This window comes from Odocoileus virginianus, chromosome 13, assembly GCF_023699985.2.
Source record: "Odocoileus virginianus isolate 20LAN1187 ecotype Illinois chromosome 13, Ovbor_1.2, whole genome shotgun sequence".
Classification (NCBI taxonomy): domain Eukaryota; kingdom Metazoa; phylum Chordata; class Mammalia; order Artiodactyla; family Cervidae; genus Odocoileus; species Odocoileus virginianus.
The window spans coordinates 55,880-72,676 of record NC_069686.1 but is presented as its reverse complement, the minus strand read 5'-3'; the positions used below and the strand labels follow the sequence as shown (position 1 = coordinate 72,676).

At 43.1% G+C, this 16,797-nt stretch overlaps 1 protein-coding gene across 1 annotated transcript in view; it reads right to left on the bottom strand.

The window, feature by feature from the left end:
• MAP3K2 (mitogen-activated protein kinase kinase kinase 2) overlaps positions 1-11,806 on the bottom strand; it is a 93,835-nt gene extending 82,029 nt beyond the window's left edge. Inside the window, exon 1 of the mRNA XM_020890187.2 lies at positions 11,719-11,806. The gene's annotated coding sequence lies outside the window, so the exon portion shown is untranslated. The remainder of the gene's footprint in view (positions 1-11,718) is intronic.
• Positions 11,807-16,797: the final 4,991 nt, after the last annotated feature.

Below are 16,797 nucleotides of genomic sequence, written 5' to 3'. Positions count from 1 at the left end.
ACAGCATCATCTTTCAGGATTTGAAATAGCTCAACTGGAATTCCATCACCTCCACTAGGTTTGTTTATAGTGATGCTTTCTAAGGTTCACTTGACTTCACATTCCAGGATATCTGGCTCTAGTGAGTAATCACATTTTACTGTGATTATCTGGGTCATGAAGCGCTTTTTTGTATAGTTCTTCTGTGTATTCTTGCCACCTCTTCTTAATATCTTCTGTTTCTGTTAGGTCCATACCCTTTCTGTCCTTTATTGAGCCCATCTTTGCATGACATATTCCCTTGGTATCTCTAATTTTCTTGAAGAGATCTCGTCTTTCCCATTCTATTGTTTTCCTCTATTTCTTTGCACTGATCACTGAAGAAGGTTTTCTTATCCCTCCTTGCTATTCTCTGGAACTCTGCATTCAAATGGGTATATCTTCCCTTTTCTCCTTTGCTTTTCACTTCTCTTCTTTTCAAAGCTATTTGTAAGGCCTCCTCAGATAGCCATTTAGCTTTTTTTGCATTTCTTTTTCTTGGGGATGGTCTTGATTCCTGTCTCCTGTACAATATCACGAACCTCCATCCATAGTTCATCAGGCACTCTATCAGATCTAGTCCCTTAAATCTATTTCTCACTTCCACTGTATAACTGTACCTTTACGGATCTAATTTAGGTCATACCTGAATGGTCTAGTGGTTTTCCCTACTTTCTTCAATTTAAGTCTGAACTTGGCAGTAAGGAGTTCATGATCTGAGCCACAGTCAGCTCCTCATCTTGTTTTTGCTGACTGTATAGAGCTTCTCCATCTTTGGCTGCAAAGAATATAATCAATCTGATTTCAGTGTTGACCATCTGGTGATGTCCATGTGCAGAGTCTTCTCTTGTGTTCTTGGAAGAGGAACGTGCTCCATGGAATTCTCCAGGCAAGAATACTGGAGTGGGTTGCCATTTCCTTCTCCAGGGGATCTTTCCAACCCAGGGATCAAACCCAGCTCTCCTGTTTTATCTTCTTTTAGTTTTGCTTCCTTTTGGTCTTTACCCTACTGGGCTCTTTGGGAACTGTGAGTATGTGTAACAGCATCTACCATACCTCATCATTTTAGCTTAGGCTGGATTTGAAGAGCCAAAACAGAAAAACACTGAAGAAGCCTTGAGACTCACAGAGAAATAAATCAGAGCTGCTGCTTAAGCTTCGCTTTCCTCTTCTTTATTATTTACTTTTTTAAAATGTAATCTCTCCTTTTATCAACCTTCATCATTTCATACTGTAAGCAAGTGAAATCACTAACAGTAAATAACCTTATGAATCTACTGAGTGTGAAGAGAAAACACCATGGTATAGATTATGCATGAAGAGGGAAACACCTAACTCTAGGGGCTTACAGTTGGTAAAAACTCAGGCTTTATTGTACAATAAGTATCATTATGTGTTACACAATTACTGGGTGCTGATTGCTTGCAGTGATACAAGCATAAGCAATCCTTCAAAATAAAAATCAAGAAACTACAGACAATCAAAAGCAAAGAGCAGGAGTCAGTAGGTACCAACTTGTCTTCATGAAGTGCTGCATGCCTTGACGATGCCTCCTCCTGTTTCTGCTATCTGAAGTGCTTCCTCCTTTCCTTCTTGTCTAAACAAGGACCCAGTTCCAGCCTTCCCTACTCCCTTCATCTGTCTATCTTCCTAACTGATAAGAAGTGAAAAATAACCTCTGTGGACTGACAGTATACTAGGAATTTTACATCACCACTTTTAAGCTTAACTACACCCTCGAGTTTCCCTGGTGGCTTGGAGGGTAAAGCGTCTGCCTGCAACGCAGGAGACCCGGGTTCAATCCCTGAGTGAGGAAGTTCCCCTGGAGAAGGAAATGGCAACCCACTCCAGTACTCTTGGCTGGAAAATCCCATGGATGGAGGAGCCTGGGAGGCTGCAGTCCATGGAGTCGCAAAGTCGGACACGATTGAGCGACTTCACTTCACTCACACCCTGAAGAAGGAAATGGTAACCTACTACAGTATCCTTGCCTGGAAAATCCCATAGACAGAGGAGCCTAGCGGGCTATAGTCTACAGGGTCGCAAAGAGTTGGACATAAGTGAACGACGGAGCATGAGCACGCTGGAAATGACAGCCTTTGCTGTCATTTGCTGAGTCTCTCCACTCATCATGGCAGAGTCATTTGTCTTAAAGAACATTACCTTATTTAACACCTTCCCAACCTTGCTATATGCTTACATGTGTCCTCTGCAGCTTGATTGTTGCATTCTCAATTACAGGAACTACATCTTCTACTTCACTCTTACCTCCACTCATCTTCTCTACTTTCCTCTCTTTCAAAATACACCCTTCCTAGTTCTCAATCTGTCCTCTTTACCACCACAATTATGACTAATAATAAAAGCTATTATTTACATTATTTTACACTGTACTAACAGTCTGCTAAATACAAAACATTTCATTTAATCCTCACAATAATCCCTAATGTAGGTATTGTCTTCCCATCTCACAGAGGAGGACAGAGGCTTGGAGATTTTAAAGAACTTGCTCTCTCGCAGAAGATGAAACATCACTGTGGACTGCCACAACGACCACAGCCCTCACTGTGATTTCCCACCCTCCACTTTCACCCTCTGTGACAGTCTGTACCATGACAACTTTCATGTTCAAACTACACTTCCAGAATCCTCTTCCCACCAGGTTCCTGGTGAGAGAGAGTCAAAGACGGAAATTACTCTCTGAAGATTAGGGTTAGATAGTTGGATGCAGAGTTGACAGAGTATTTCACTGTGTCTCTGCTCTCCCCTGTATTGCATGCAGCTCTTTCTTATTGTCAACCCTGCCAACCAAACAGCAACCTCAGGCCTACAATCAAAAGATGGACTGAAGACCGCAGAAGAGGTACCTAGGTAGAGACAACAGCTTTCTATACTTTGTACCAGCTCTACTATGTGGTCCCACACTTCAGTAGCTGGGTATAACTAGCTTCTCAGATTCACCTGCAAACTCTGACTTGCCCACTGCACCACTGCTTCAGGAAGGCTGATTAGTGACTTCTCTGATCTGCCAGTTCCCCCTTACAGACTTTGGTTTCCAAGCTTCTCCCACAACTCCGTAAGGTCTTCTACCTATCATAAATTCCTTAATTCCATGATACCACAGCAGTTCGTTCTTCCTTTGTGATTGAACCCTGACACATGCAACTACTCAAGCCTCCCCTCCACCTACTGACCAAGATCTCTGCAACTTTCCCTTTAGAGATCCTCCTGCATCACCAAATCTAAGCCTTAGTCCTTTCATAATTTCCAATCAAGCCTTCTTTAATCAGTTCTGAGCTGCCCATCTTTGAAAGCAGGATGAAGAGCCCTCATTCTATGAAGCCATATCACCCAAACTTGATCCTCCCATTTGCAAAAGAGCAAGATTTATATGAGAGAAAACACTAGAGTGGGTATCAGATTAACGAAAGTGTTAGTTGCTTAGTCATGTCCAACTCTTTGGGACCCCACAGACTGCAGCGCAAAAGGCTCCTCTGTCCATGGAATTCTCCAGGCAAGAATACTGGAGTGGATTGCCAATCCCTTCTCCAGGGGATATTCCTGACCCAGGGATTGAACCCAGGTCTCCAGCATTGCAGGCAGTTTCTTTAACATGTGAGCCACAAGGGAAGCTCTAGTTTAACAAATGCCAATACCAATTTATTACCTAAGAACAAAATAAGCTAGGAATACTTAATGTACTTCTATGCTTTGCTTAGAGATGTGAAGATGGAAGAAAGGAAGAATAAAGAAGCAGAAAGATTCTGAGGAAAAAAAAAATTTGCCGGGACTTTCCTGTGGTCCGATGGTTGCAGGGGGCACAGGTTCAATCCCCTGTTAGGGAACTAAGATCCCACACAGCCTCACAAAAATAAATATATACATTAAAAATTTTTTTGTTGATGTATGGTTTGCCCCAAATGTTTTTTCCATTGGGGAGTAAGAACTTTTTTTAAATGTAATCATTTGGGGCTTATCCAGTACATCCATAAAACTATTTTAAAATTTCTAGTGGGCATAAGACTGCAGGTAAAATTTTTCCAATACTTTTTTTTTCCTTTCCAAAAAGATCTTTCCTCCCTTTTGGCTAAAGTATTTCCAAAAATGTATTTCACTAGTCTTGGTTGCCCATTCATGAGAATAATTTAGTTCTTTTTCTGCTATTTTCTAGAATTCAATGGTTACTATCCTGGATTTTATCACTAAAATATCATCAGGTGACTCTGATTTCAATCATATCAGTCCTGAAGTTATTCATCTACTCTTTCAACATTTACTGAGCACCTATTATAGATCATCACAGTTCAACACAAGGTACCTGGCTATAAAATATCTTTAAGTAAAAGATGTCATTCTGACAAAGTAATCACATTTAAACAGAGCTATTTATCTTCCAAATGCTGCCCTGTAACAAATCTTTCCTGGATAGTTGTCATCTTAACAATCTCCCAAGCAAGAAAACTTGAATCTCTTTTCTATGATGCTGTGGCTCTCACAGAATCATGTATTAGATAGTCCTTAAGAAATCAACTCGGTGGGGGGGGGGGCCCTTCCCTGGGGGTTCAGTGTTTAAGAATCCACCTGGTGATGCAAGGGACATCAATTCTATACCTGGTCAGGGAAGATCCTGTGTGCTGCAAAGCAACTAAGCCTGTGTACCACAATTACTGAGCCTGAGCACTGGAGCCCGAGAGCTGCAACCACTGAGCCCACGATCCTCGAGGCTGTGCTCCACAACAAGAGAAACCACCACAAGAAGCAGCGCAGGCACTGCAATAAAGAGTAGTCCCCATGCAGCAAAAAAGACCCACCACAACCAAAAAACAGATAAATGTTTTTTAAAAAAGAAATCATCTAGGGCAACTTCTTCAAATTCAGAAATGTTGAACTCGGGACTTCCCTTGTGGTCCAGTGGCTAAGGCTCCACCCTGCAATGTGGGGGGTGCAGACTGGATTCCTGGCTTGGGGACTAAGATCCCACATGGTGTGGAGCAACTAAGCCGAAGCACTGCAAGTACTGAGCCCGAGGACCACAACTCTAGAGTTCCGTGTGCTACAAAGATCTCACACGACACAGCAAAGACCTGTGTGTACCTGCTATGTGCTAAGATCATGCTTTTTAAAAAATTACTGAAGTCACTTTGTCACAGTCAACTTTTAATTAATGGCAGATTTAAGAGTGAATTCAGGCTTTCTACCTACTATCAGTCTTCAAAAAACAGTATGAAATACAGTTTACAGTCTGTGTATTCACTTCAGGAACATTCAAGGCAAGAAATTCCTCAGGTACATCCCTAAGTAAACCTTCTAATCCTAAGGCAATATGCAACAGTCCATAACTATGGGACAAAACTTTGAGATGCTGATTAATACACATTACATGATCTCAGAACACAAAATTAATCTACTGTTTCTCAAATCATGGGGAAAGATTTATAATGAAGGTATATGGTGGTTTGGGGGTGAAGTCAACCGAATGCAGTCAAGTACTACTAACAGACTGGATGGTTAATGATACACTATCTCAAAGTAGATCTTTATCAACACTAAGGCTGAGCTAGCTACCTTCTACTTCTTTCATTTCCTTATAATATCTAATCAAATAAGAAAGTTCGTAAATGTTCTTTGACATACCATTCTTATACATTATGTCATACCATATAATAACTATTACTAATTTTACAAAGCACTCAACAGGTCTAAAAATGCCTAAACTGATTTTAAAGTGCATCAAAGCAATCATATAAACCATGATATTAATCTCTCTGCAAATTTAGTCAGAGAACATTGGTCTTGTTTCTTTCATATTAAAACAAAAGAACAAAATATTTTGAGTTAAAACTCCATAAATACCATTAAAATGTAGCTAAGTCAGTCAAACTTAGGGTAACGACAAACTTATCAAACAATAATAATGATAATGAAACATCTTCAAGTCAGAAATCTAAAATACAATATGAGTTAGGAGCACATAACTAATAGCACAGAAACAATTGAAAATTTATTTCGGCTTAGACTGCAGATCTGTTCTTAAAGACTTACAAAAATAATAAATATTATCTCACATTCTCCCACTGATTCCTATAATTTTCAGAAACCTTTCCACAGCCTTGCCTCTGTGGTAGAGCTGTTCACAAATACCTGACTTTTTCTGAGCATACAGAAACATTTCATTGAAATTCCCCACCCTGTTCAACTCATGCAACTACCATCTTTTAAGAATCTGAACTGTAAAAGGAGGTCTCTTGTCAATTACCTATCCATTTAATAAACATGTGGCAACAGGTATTGTGGCAACAGGCAACAAAACCAACAAAGCACTGCGTCTGTGCTTGGAGACCTGATTTCTCAGTGGAAGACACAGACCACTACAGGGCCGAGCGGTCAGTGGGTGGTGGAGGCGAGTGCAGAGTGCTCAAGGACCACCCTGCTCAAGGGAGTGGTGCTGAGCAGACGCAATTTGGGAATTATCAAAAGAATGCCAATAAAATCGTATCTTAAACTATCCTTTTAATTTGTCACTATTAATTTATTAAAGTCCATACTAAACGACTAACTATACAAATGGGGGGAAATTACCTCTAGAAAAAACTGAAGTTTATAAACTACAGAATGTTTTTTAAATTTATAGTACTACGAATCTCAAGCAAAACACTCTTGAGGACTTACAAGAAAGGTGGTGGGCTAGTTATGGGAACAACACCAAAGAAGAGTCTATTCCTATCCTCCAGACATGTTTACTAACACTCACTATGACGTGAAAATACAGAGTGAAGTTTAAAAGTTTATAATCCTTGAACTTCATAGAACAGTAGAATTAGGCCTAGTATTTAGACCTTCTGATTCTCAATCCAGTTCTCCTTTGCATAACACCAGAAAACAGTTTTCTCAAAATATTTTCTAGTAAAGTAACTCTTTTATATTTCAGCTATTCCTGAGCAACAAATATTGGCTAAGACTTAATTAAAAGAAGCATATTATTTGAGGGAATTCCCTGATGGTCCAGTGATAGGGTCTCCTCGATTTTACTGCCAAGGACTGAGGTTCAGTGAGGACTAAGATCTCACAAGCCACCAAGCCTCACGGTACAGCCAAAACACACACACACTCCTTGAGAGAGAGTACAGGAAAAGACAGGAACTGAATTGTCCTGTTCTCTCAAGTCAGGTCTCTTTTTATTCATAACTGGTGATAACCTTGAATTCATTTAAAATCCCTAAAATCAGAACCTGATTAATACAGCTGCAAAATCAGAACCTGATTAATACAGCTGCATAGAATATTTTTACAATTCCTGTGATTCTGTTGCTGTCTACAGACCAACAAAAGATTGTTAACATTGAAATCCAAAAGTTAGCTTGCCAGCAGATGCAGCAATAGATATTACTACCTACTGAAAGCTGAAAGATTACTGGAGAACACATGCCAACTGCAGTGGGGAAAATATACCTCACCTAAAGAGGAGAGCCAGAGAAGGCAAAGGCACCCACTCCAGTACTCTTGCCTGGAAAATCCCATGGACAGAGGAGCCAAGTGGGCTGCAGTCCATGGGGTCGCTATGAGTCGGACACAACTGAGCGACTTCACTTTCACTTTTCACTTTCATGCGCTGGAGGAAATGGCAACCCCCTCCACTATTCTTGCCTGGAGAATCCCAGGGACAGGGGAGCCCAGTGGGCTGCCGTCTATGGGGTTGCACAGAGTCGGACACGACTGAAGCGACTTAGCAGCAGCAGCAAAGAGGAGAGCTGAAGCTGAAACTCCAATACCTTGGCCACCTGATGCAAAGAACTGACTCGCTAGAAAAGAGCCTGATGCTGGGAAAGACTGAAGGCAGGAGGAGAAGGGGACGACAGAGGATGAGACGGTTGGATGGCATCACCAGCTTGATGGATATGAGTTTGAGTAAGCTCCAGGAGTTTGGTGATGGACAGAGAAGCTTGGCATGATGCAGTCCATAGGGTCACAAAGAGTTGGACACGACTGAACTGACTGAAAGAGGAGAATGAAAGAGCTGGTTTAAAACTGAACATTCGAAAAACTAAGATCATGGCATCCGGTCCCATCACTTCATGGCAAACAGGTGGGAAAAAAGTGGAAACAGTGGCAGATTTTGTTTTCTTGGGTTCCAAAATCACTGCAGAGGGTGACAACAGCCACAAAATTAAAAGATGCTTGCTCCTTGGAAGCAAAGCTATGACAAACCTAGACAGCGTATTAAAAAGCAGAGACATCACTTTGCTGATAAAGGTCCATCTAGTCAAAGCTATGGTCTTTCCAGTAATCATGTAGGGATGTGAGAGTTGAACCATAAAGAAGGCTCGGTGCCTAAAAACTGATGCTTTCAAACTGTGGTGCTGCAGAGGACTCTTGACAGTCCTGTGGACAGCAAGGAGATCAAACCAGTAAACCCTAAAGGAAATCAGCCCTGAATATTCACTGGAAGGACGGATGCTGAAGCTGAAACTCCAATACTTTAGCCACCTAATGGGAAGAGCTGACTCACTGGGAAAGATCCCGATGCTGGGAAAGACTGAGGGCAGCAGGAGAAGGGGACAACAGAGATGAGATAGTTGGATGCCATCACTGACTTAATGGACATGAGTTTGAGCAAACTTGGGGAGATAGCGAAGGACAGGGAAGCCGGGCATGCTGCAGTCCATGGGGTCGCAAAGATATGACTTAGCAAATGAACAACAACCCCCATAACCAAGTGATCAAACTCAGGATCACAAATAATAGGACTTAACAATATATGATCCCTGATGGGAAGTAATATAAAGTACACAGCAACACTCAGTAGTTATTCTTGCCCAAAATATTTAACCTGAAACTAATGATTCTTTAAGTCTAGCTTACAGTTAGCTAATGTACGAGGCAAAGAGGAACATGCTAAATGACACCATGGGGGGGAGGGAATCAGACAAATCCAGAATGTGACTTGTTTTATAAGATAACTGGCTTGATCTCTTTTATGAAAAAAAAAATCCATTTTATAAAATGGAGAGATGATGGGACTTCCAAGGCATCCAGTGGTTAAATCTCTGTGCTTCCATAGCAGGGGCCACAGGTTCAATCCCTGGTTGGGAAACTAAGATCCCACATACTGTGTGGCATGCCCAAAAGATAAAAAAATAAATAAATAAAATGGAGAGGTGATATTGTTTTAGATTAGAAGAGATCAAAGAGACTTAACCAAATGTAGTGAATAAACCTTGATGGGATCCTGGTTTGGTGGGATTAAGTATAAAAGGCCATAAAAGATCTTTCCAGCACAAGTGGGAAGATTTAAACATGGATGGATACTAGATTACATTAAGAAATTAACAATAAGAATTTATTCTTATTAATAACTATTCATTAGAAAGTTAACAATAATGATATCTTGGCTATGTAAGAAAATGTCCTTATCTTTGGGAATGCAAGTTGGCATATTAGGGGTAAAGTGTCATAGTGTCCACAGTTTGTTTTCAAATGGCATAGCCAAAAATGCTTCCTAAGTGGCTCAATAGTAAAGAAGCCGCCTGCCAATGCAGGAGACATGCAGGAGATAGGGATTCAATCCCTGGGTTGGGAAGATCCCCTGAAGGAGGAAATGGCAACAGATTCCACTATTCTTGCCTAGAAAACCCCTTGGATAGAGGAGCCTGGCGGGCTACAGTCCATGGGGTCACAAAGAGTGGGACATGACTGAGCAACGGTGCCACGGGCACCCATGGCCAAAAATCATGTCCACATTATGGCGAGATGCCAACAAGTAAGTCTACAGGATTACCACGTGGGTGTTTGATATCACCAAATTCCTGTGTACTTAACACTGCTTCATAATGAAAAGCTGGGGCTGGGTTGGGGGGCAGGTAGGAGGGAGCTTAGAGAGCTCCAATTCTACAAGGAAAAAAATAAAGTCAATCTGATACTAAAGCTGTGGGACTTGTCTAGAACCAAACACAATGCCATTTTAATACAACATCTATTAAATATAGTTTACTCCTCTGGTAGCAATAAGGTAAACATGGGATGAAAGTTCCAATTAAAACACTTAAAAGACTGAATCTACAATGTAATCATCAAATTATTTACAATAAATCTTTAATAGTTATTTCTTTCAAGAGAGATTCATGGAGACCATGACTAGATAACCATTCTATAATGATATTACATTCAACAAGACTCAACACACGTTTATATTTTAAACAAACAACAAATCTATCTGTGAACCATCCACTTCTTAACTCTGTAATGCAACATTTTCTCTACAGACATTACACAGACATTGAACTACAAATTTTCTTAAACCTGATAATACATTAAAAGAAATTATGAAATACTACAATTTGGGGCATCAATAGATTTCTTCAACATTTACAACTATGCATGAAACTTAAGTTACTCGAGAATTTTATCAACACTTTCTTCTGCAAAGAGAAATGTAAAGGCTCTCTAGCTTTAATCATAATCAAAGAAACAGTATAGGTCAATGCTAAAATGAGAATTTCAGTTAGTTTATAAATACTCATTACTTTGCTACATACATAGGAAAGAAAACAATCACATCATTAAAAGATAACTTTTTACAACACTCTACACATTAAATTCTGGCCCTTCACTCAGAGATATTGCACAAGTTAATGCACAAATTACTAAGTATGTTGTCATTGCCACATAATCCAGAAACAAATTTTGCAATAAGGAAATCTCAAGCAAATAACCCAACTGTGAGTTCCCTGTATGCATCAAAAATAAACTGCACAAACCGTAACTTTTCAAGAAATATGGAGTTTAACTAAATCTATTTCTTCTTTTTGATAAGAGGGGGAATATTTTCTGTCCGGTCAGTTCCACCGCAAAAAAAGAAAAAGGTAAAGGTGCATGGAGTCACCTTTTAATAGTAATTTTTTGGGAAAGAACCAAGAAAATCATTTGGCTAGACTGCAGCAAAACACAATAGAGGCATATAAGCTCGATCTACTTATGTAAATATTTAGATTTTACTCCCAAGAAGAAACTTTTCAGGTTTTCTCATTTTCCTCACATATTTATTTTCGCAAGATCAGAAATACACTTCTACGGAGAAGACATCATATTCGAACCAAGGCTTTCCCAGATTACCAAGCTGCGTGACCTTGGGCAAGTTCCTGAATCTGAGCCTCGATGTTTTCAACCATAAAATGGAGAGACACTATCACCTCACTGGGCTTCGAAGGTGAGGTGAGACAATGCACGATAAATACTGGGGGCGTAACAAGTGCTCGCTGAACGGTCCATAAAGAGAAAAGGGCATCAACCCTAACCACTAGTGTACGACGATACAGCGGGGCAAAGACAAGCACTTTCTCGCTTCCTGTATGTAAGATTTCTGCTTCTCCCAAGGACCAGGCGCAATGTTCCTTCCAAAGGCCCCACGGAGTACGCGTCTTGACAGCTCCACCGCCCAGCGGTCTACTTCGCTCGGACCTGGACTTCAGGACAGGATGCCAGGGACCCAAGGTCCGCCCACCCCAAGAGAGGCTACAACTTAGCTAAATCTCCGCCCCAGGGGCTGCGCCCAGGCAGGCAACTGCCCCCTCCTCACGTCCGGCCCCCTCCCCGCTCCGCCACCGCCACCGCCACCGCCACCGCCACACATTTGTGCGGGCGCGCGCGCGCGCTCACACACACACACACACACACACACACACACACGCACGCACACGCACTTACCCGCCGCTCCGCGGGGACGTATGGAGCCGCAGACCCACCCCTCCGCCCCCGCGCGGCCTGTCACTGCGCCCCCCGGTCGAGGGAGGCTGCGGGCCCCCGGGGACCGGAGGGGCGCACGAGGAGTCGGGCGCGGGCCGGGGGGCCAGGCCCGGCCCTCCTTCACATGGAGCCCGCGCCGGGCGCAGCGGCGGACTCGTGGACCGCGGCGGCCGGCCGGGGCCTCTCGGCGCCCCTCGTTCCTTCTCGCCGGCGCGGCCCAGAGGCCCGCGGGAAGCTGGGCAGAAAAGGAGGAAGCCGCGGGCCGGGCGCCGCCGAGGCCGGAGAAGGGGCGGGAGAGACGACTCCGCGGCCGGGAGCACCGGGCCTCCTGGTAGTAGTCGCCGCCGCCGCCGCCGCTGCGGGCCGCAGGACCCCCGAACACCGCACCCAGCGACCGCACCACCCTCGTCGGGAGCCGCTGCTGAGGGTAGCCCGGCCGCCACTACACACGGACCCGTGACGTCGGGCGTAGCGCGGCGCACGTCACGGCCGGCTCTCTCGTGCGCGCGCAGCCCTCCGCCTGTCGGGAGCGGAACCCGCCGGGGGCGCGCGCTCGCTCAGAGCGCCGCACGGAGGCCGAGTGGGGAGCGTGTCCGCGCCTGCGCAGTGGCTGGCTGCGCCCACGCACGCCCGGTTGCACACGCCGGCTCGGTAGTGCGGAGATTCCTGGCCTGCCGGGGCTATTGCGCCGCTTTGGCGATAGCTCGGGGCCGCCGGCTCCAGGGCTGTGCGCTCCCGCACACACATGCACCTCAGTTCTCTCGCGTCTACCGGAGTCCTCAGCTCCGAGACTCCAAACCAAACCTCGAAAATGGTCTCCCGCGTGGGCATCTGGCAGAGCGGGAGCAGCAGAGCACGAAGAGGCTGCGACCCACTTCGAGTCATAGCAAGTCGTTTGCAGGCGAAAACATTTCGTTTTTGCATCTGGTTTCAGCATTTTTTCGTAAAAGACTTAAGAAATTTTTGTCGACTTGTCACCTGACCGTGAACCACTACCCTGGAGATCGGCCTTCTAAGTTTTACAGTTCAGTGTTTACTTCTTGTATGTATTCGAGGTCGGCCCAGCAAGTATTATTATTTTTTTTTATGTTTATTTGTTACTTATGTTTATTTTATTTTCCTTTTTTTCCCTTTATCTAAGTATTACTTTTTAATTGTTAACAAATGTGGAAATCTCGGCGCAGGAAGATGAATTGACACACCACCCCCATGACTTGTGACAGAGTCTAAAACCCAGTCGCTTTCACTGAATCTTTTCTTCACTCCCCGTCGCCTCGCAGTACTAAGTACAAACTCATCGCGTTAGCGTTGAAGGCCTCTGTCATGTAACTGACCTGCATTTTGATTGTCTTTAGTTCACACTACTTTGATCCAGAGAGTATCGTTCTGCCCCATCTCTTGTTTCCTCAAATACCCCTTACAACTTCCTGCGCCATTTCTTCCCTCTTCAGCATCTACGTGCTTTCATGGTAGGTTATGGATCCCACCTGCTTCCTGCCTTTTCCAGACCTCGTATCAAAGTATGAAGTAAGCAGCTACCCAACTTGCGGCCCTGGACTGTGGGAAAGGGTGTTATGTAGTAAAGTAGCTAGGTCCCCTCCGTGAAGTTTTTATTACAGGCACATTAGCAGTGTTGTCAAAGGAGCAGGAACAGAGATGTTCATTGGCAAGTTTTTATAATGGTGAAGCCTGGAAACCTAAATGACTCGGACTGAGCGGATAAATAATGGTTCATTTGCTCTGCAGAGAATTAGGCAGCCACCACAAAGAAAGGCTAATGCTGGAGGACCTCAAAAATACAAAGCTAAATAGAAAAGCAGTTTGCTGCCCCTAATTTAAAAAGTAGAGTACTTTAAGCTTATGTATGCAGAAAACCGGTCTTTAAGATGGCTTTTGGTTCTAACATCTAAGCCTGGTATACCACAGAAAAATAAAGGATCTCAATATACTTGGGCAGGATTTAAGTCTTAAACTTTTATGTTATTTTCCATGGTTCCTGGCCTGACCATATAGTACTCACTCAATAAAACCTTGTTTACTAAATAATCTTAAAATGGAGATGGATTTTTCCTCATACCTCTGCTCACTTTTTCTCTCCCTACCCTAACTGGGACTTCATCAACCATTTTCCACCACACGTATATATTAATTAAAGCCTCTTTTTTTTCTTTTTCTCCAGTCTCTTCTTACATTGGTGAGATACTTGCTTAGACATTAAATCTCTGGCATCCTGGCTTATTTGGGGATATATGATTACAAATTAATGAACTTGGAATATTTTTTTTTCAGGTGCAAGGAACAAAACAGCTTAAACAGTAAAGTTTATTTTCTCACATAACAGAAATGAAGTAACTGGGCCCACAATTGGCTAATGGCTGTGAATTGTCATCTCTGCAGTCAAAAGATGACTACCTCATCTTTTGACATTATGACCTCCCACTCAGAAAAAGGGAGAAAGTCTTCTGTCTTCTCACTCTCTAATAAACTTTTAATTTTAGAATAGTCTTAGATTTACAGAGAAGTTGAGAAGATAGTACATTGAGTTCCTATATACCCCACACCCAGTTTCCTCTTTAATTCATATCTTACGTTAAAATGATAATTTGTCACAATCAGGGAACCAATGTTGATACAATATCATTAACTGAAGTCCGTACTTGACTCAGATTTAAAGACATTAGTTTTTACCTAATGTCCTTTTCTTGTTTCAGAATCCCATCCAGGACACCACATTATACTTGGTTATCATGCCTCCTTAGGCTTCTCTTGGCCATGACTTCCTTTGTTTTTTATGACCTTGACAGTTCTGAGGAGTGCTAGTCAGGTGTTTTGAGGAATATCCCTTCTCTCTGGTGTCTCTGATGTTTTTCTGGTGATTAGTCCAGGGTTGTTGGTTTGCGGGATGCAGATCACTGAGGTAACGTTATTCTCACCACAGACTTATCAAGGACATTCCTGACCACATGACTTAACGGCTGTTGAGCTTGACCTTGATTGCCTGTTTGTGGTTTTATTTGTCAGATTTCCTCGCCTTCTTTCCATGCAGTACTCTCTGCAAAGAAATCACCCTTCTCACACCTGGAGCTGGGGATTTAGGCTCCATTTCTTGGAGTACAAAGTATTGACATGAATTCCATGGAATTCTTCTGCATGGGAGATGTGTCCCTTCTCCCTCAGTTACTTACTTATGGAATTGTTTATTTATGTCACTATGGACTCATGGGTATTTATGTTATCTCTGGTTTAAAGAACCTCTTGTTGAAAGAGGAGAGTGAAAAAGTTGGCTTAAAACTCAACATTCAGAAAACTAAGATCAGGGCATCCGGTCCCATCACTTCATGGCAAATAGATGGGGAAACAATGGAAACAGAGATTTTATTTTGGGGGGCTCCAAAATCACTGCAGATGGTGAGTACAGCCAAGAAATTTAAAAATGCCTGCTCCTTGGAAGAAAAGCTATGATCAACCTAGACAGCATATTAAAAAGCAGAGACATCACTTTGCCAACAAAGGTCCACCTAGTCAAAGCTATGGTTTTTCTAGTCATGTATGGATGTGATAGTTGGACTGTAAAGAAAGCTGAGTGGCAAAGAATTGATACTTTTGAACTGTGGTGTTGGAGAAGACTCTTGAGAGTCCCTTGGACTGCAAGGAGGTCCAACCAGTCAATCCTAAAGGAAATCAGTCCTGAATATTCATTGGAAGGACTGATGCTGAAGCTGAAACTCCAGTACTTTGGCCACCTGATGCAAAGAACCGACTCATTGGAAAAGACCCTGATGCTGGGAAAGATTGAAGGCGGGAGGAGAAGGGGACAACAGAGGATGAGGTGGTTGGATGGCATCACCGACTCAATGGACATGAGTTTGAGTCAACTCCAGGAGTTGGTGATAGACAGGGAAACCTGGCATGCTGCAGTCCATGGGGCCGCAGACTGAGTGACTGAACTGAACCGATAACCCAATGCCACATTATTTATTTTGTTCAAGTTACTCCAAGTTTGGGCATTAGGAACTCTTTGCATTGACTTTTGTCGCCCTTTATATATACCCATCATTGTGAGGTGTTTTCTTGTGTTGGTTTGTTTTGGGATGTTGAGTGTTTTTGTTTTGTTTTGTTTTTACTTTTAGAGCATGCCCCTATTTTCTGACCTTACCAGAGGTGCCAATTCATCTTGACTGTTTCCTGCCCCAGTCCTAGAGTCAGCCATTTCTCCAAGGAGCCCTGTTTCCTTTTATTGGGGAATGACATTAGAAACAAAGATCTGATGTCCTCACATCAGCTCTCCCGAGGAGGCTGCCTCTTTTGTTTTTGCAGCAGGATCTTCTAATGGTGGCCCCAAATTCATTCTTTTCTTTCCAAAGTCATTCGATTTTACCTTAGTACATAGCATCCCTGCCCCATAGTAAAAGGTCAATTTCCCAATCTCACTTGCAACTCATCATAGCTGGGTGAGTAAGTACTGTCTAAAGGGAAATCAATGAAAGTGTCTAGTCCAAGTACCTGCTTTCAGAGACCCTTCCTCAACAGGCCACTGCTTTTGCCCCTCTGTCTTCATCCCTTCCTCCATTCCAGAATACTTCCTGGCCTTCTTGGAGAGTGAAAAACAGGAATGGTGGAGCTGGAGGCAGAGCCCTCTTCCCAGGGCTCTGTACTTTCATGAGAGAGAAGAGTAAGTACTTGTCATCAGTAGATGAACCTACTCCTAAATGCGTCTCATTGGTAGGAGCTGGGCCTTGTGTCTGTGCCTGCAAAGGACTCAGCTTTACCACAATGGGTTCAGCCCCCAGAAGGCCCACCCTGGGACTGAGAATGCTTCCAGGCCATGTCTGGACAGAAACCTGGGTTAGGTTGCAGGGGAGTGGAGGGATGGATGGTGGTCGTGTGGTAGCCAATGGAGTGTACCTGAGAAGTACTTGGAGAGTCAGGATGTGGAGAGCCAGAGCAGGACCCCTTAAGCTTATCTTATACTGTATAAATGATCTGTGGGAAATCTGTTATCCTTGTCATCCTCAGGGCAGCTGCGGTTGAAACTCAACT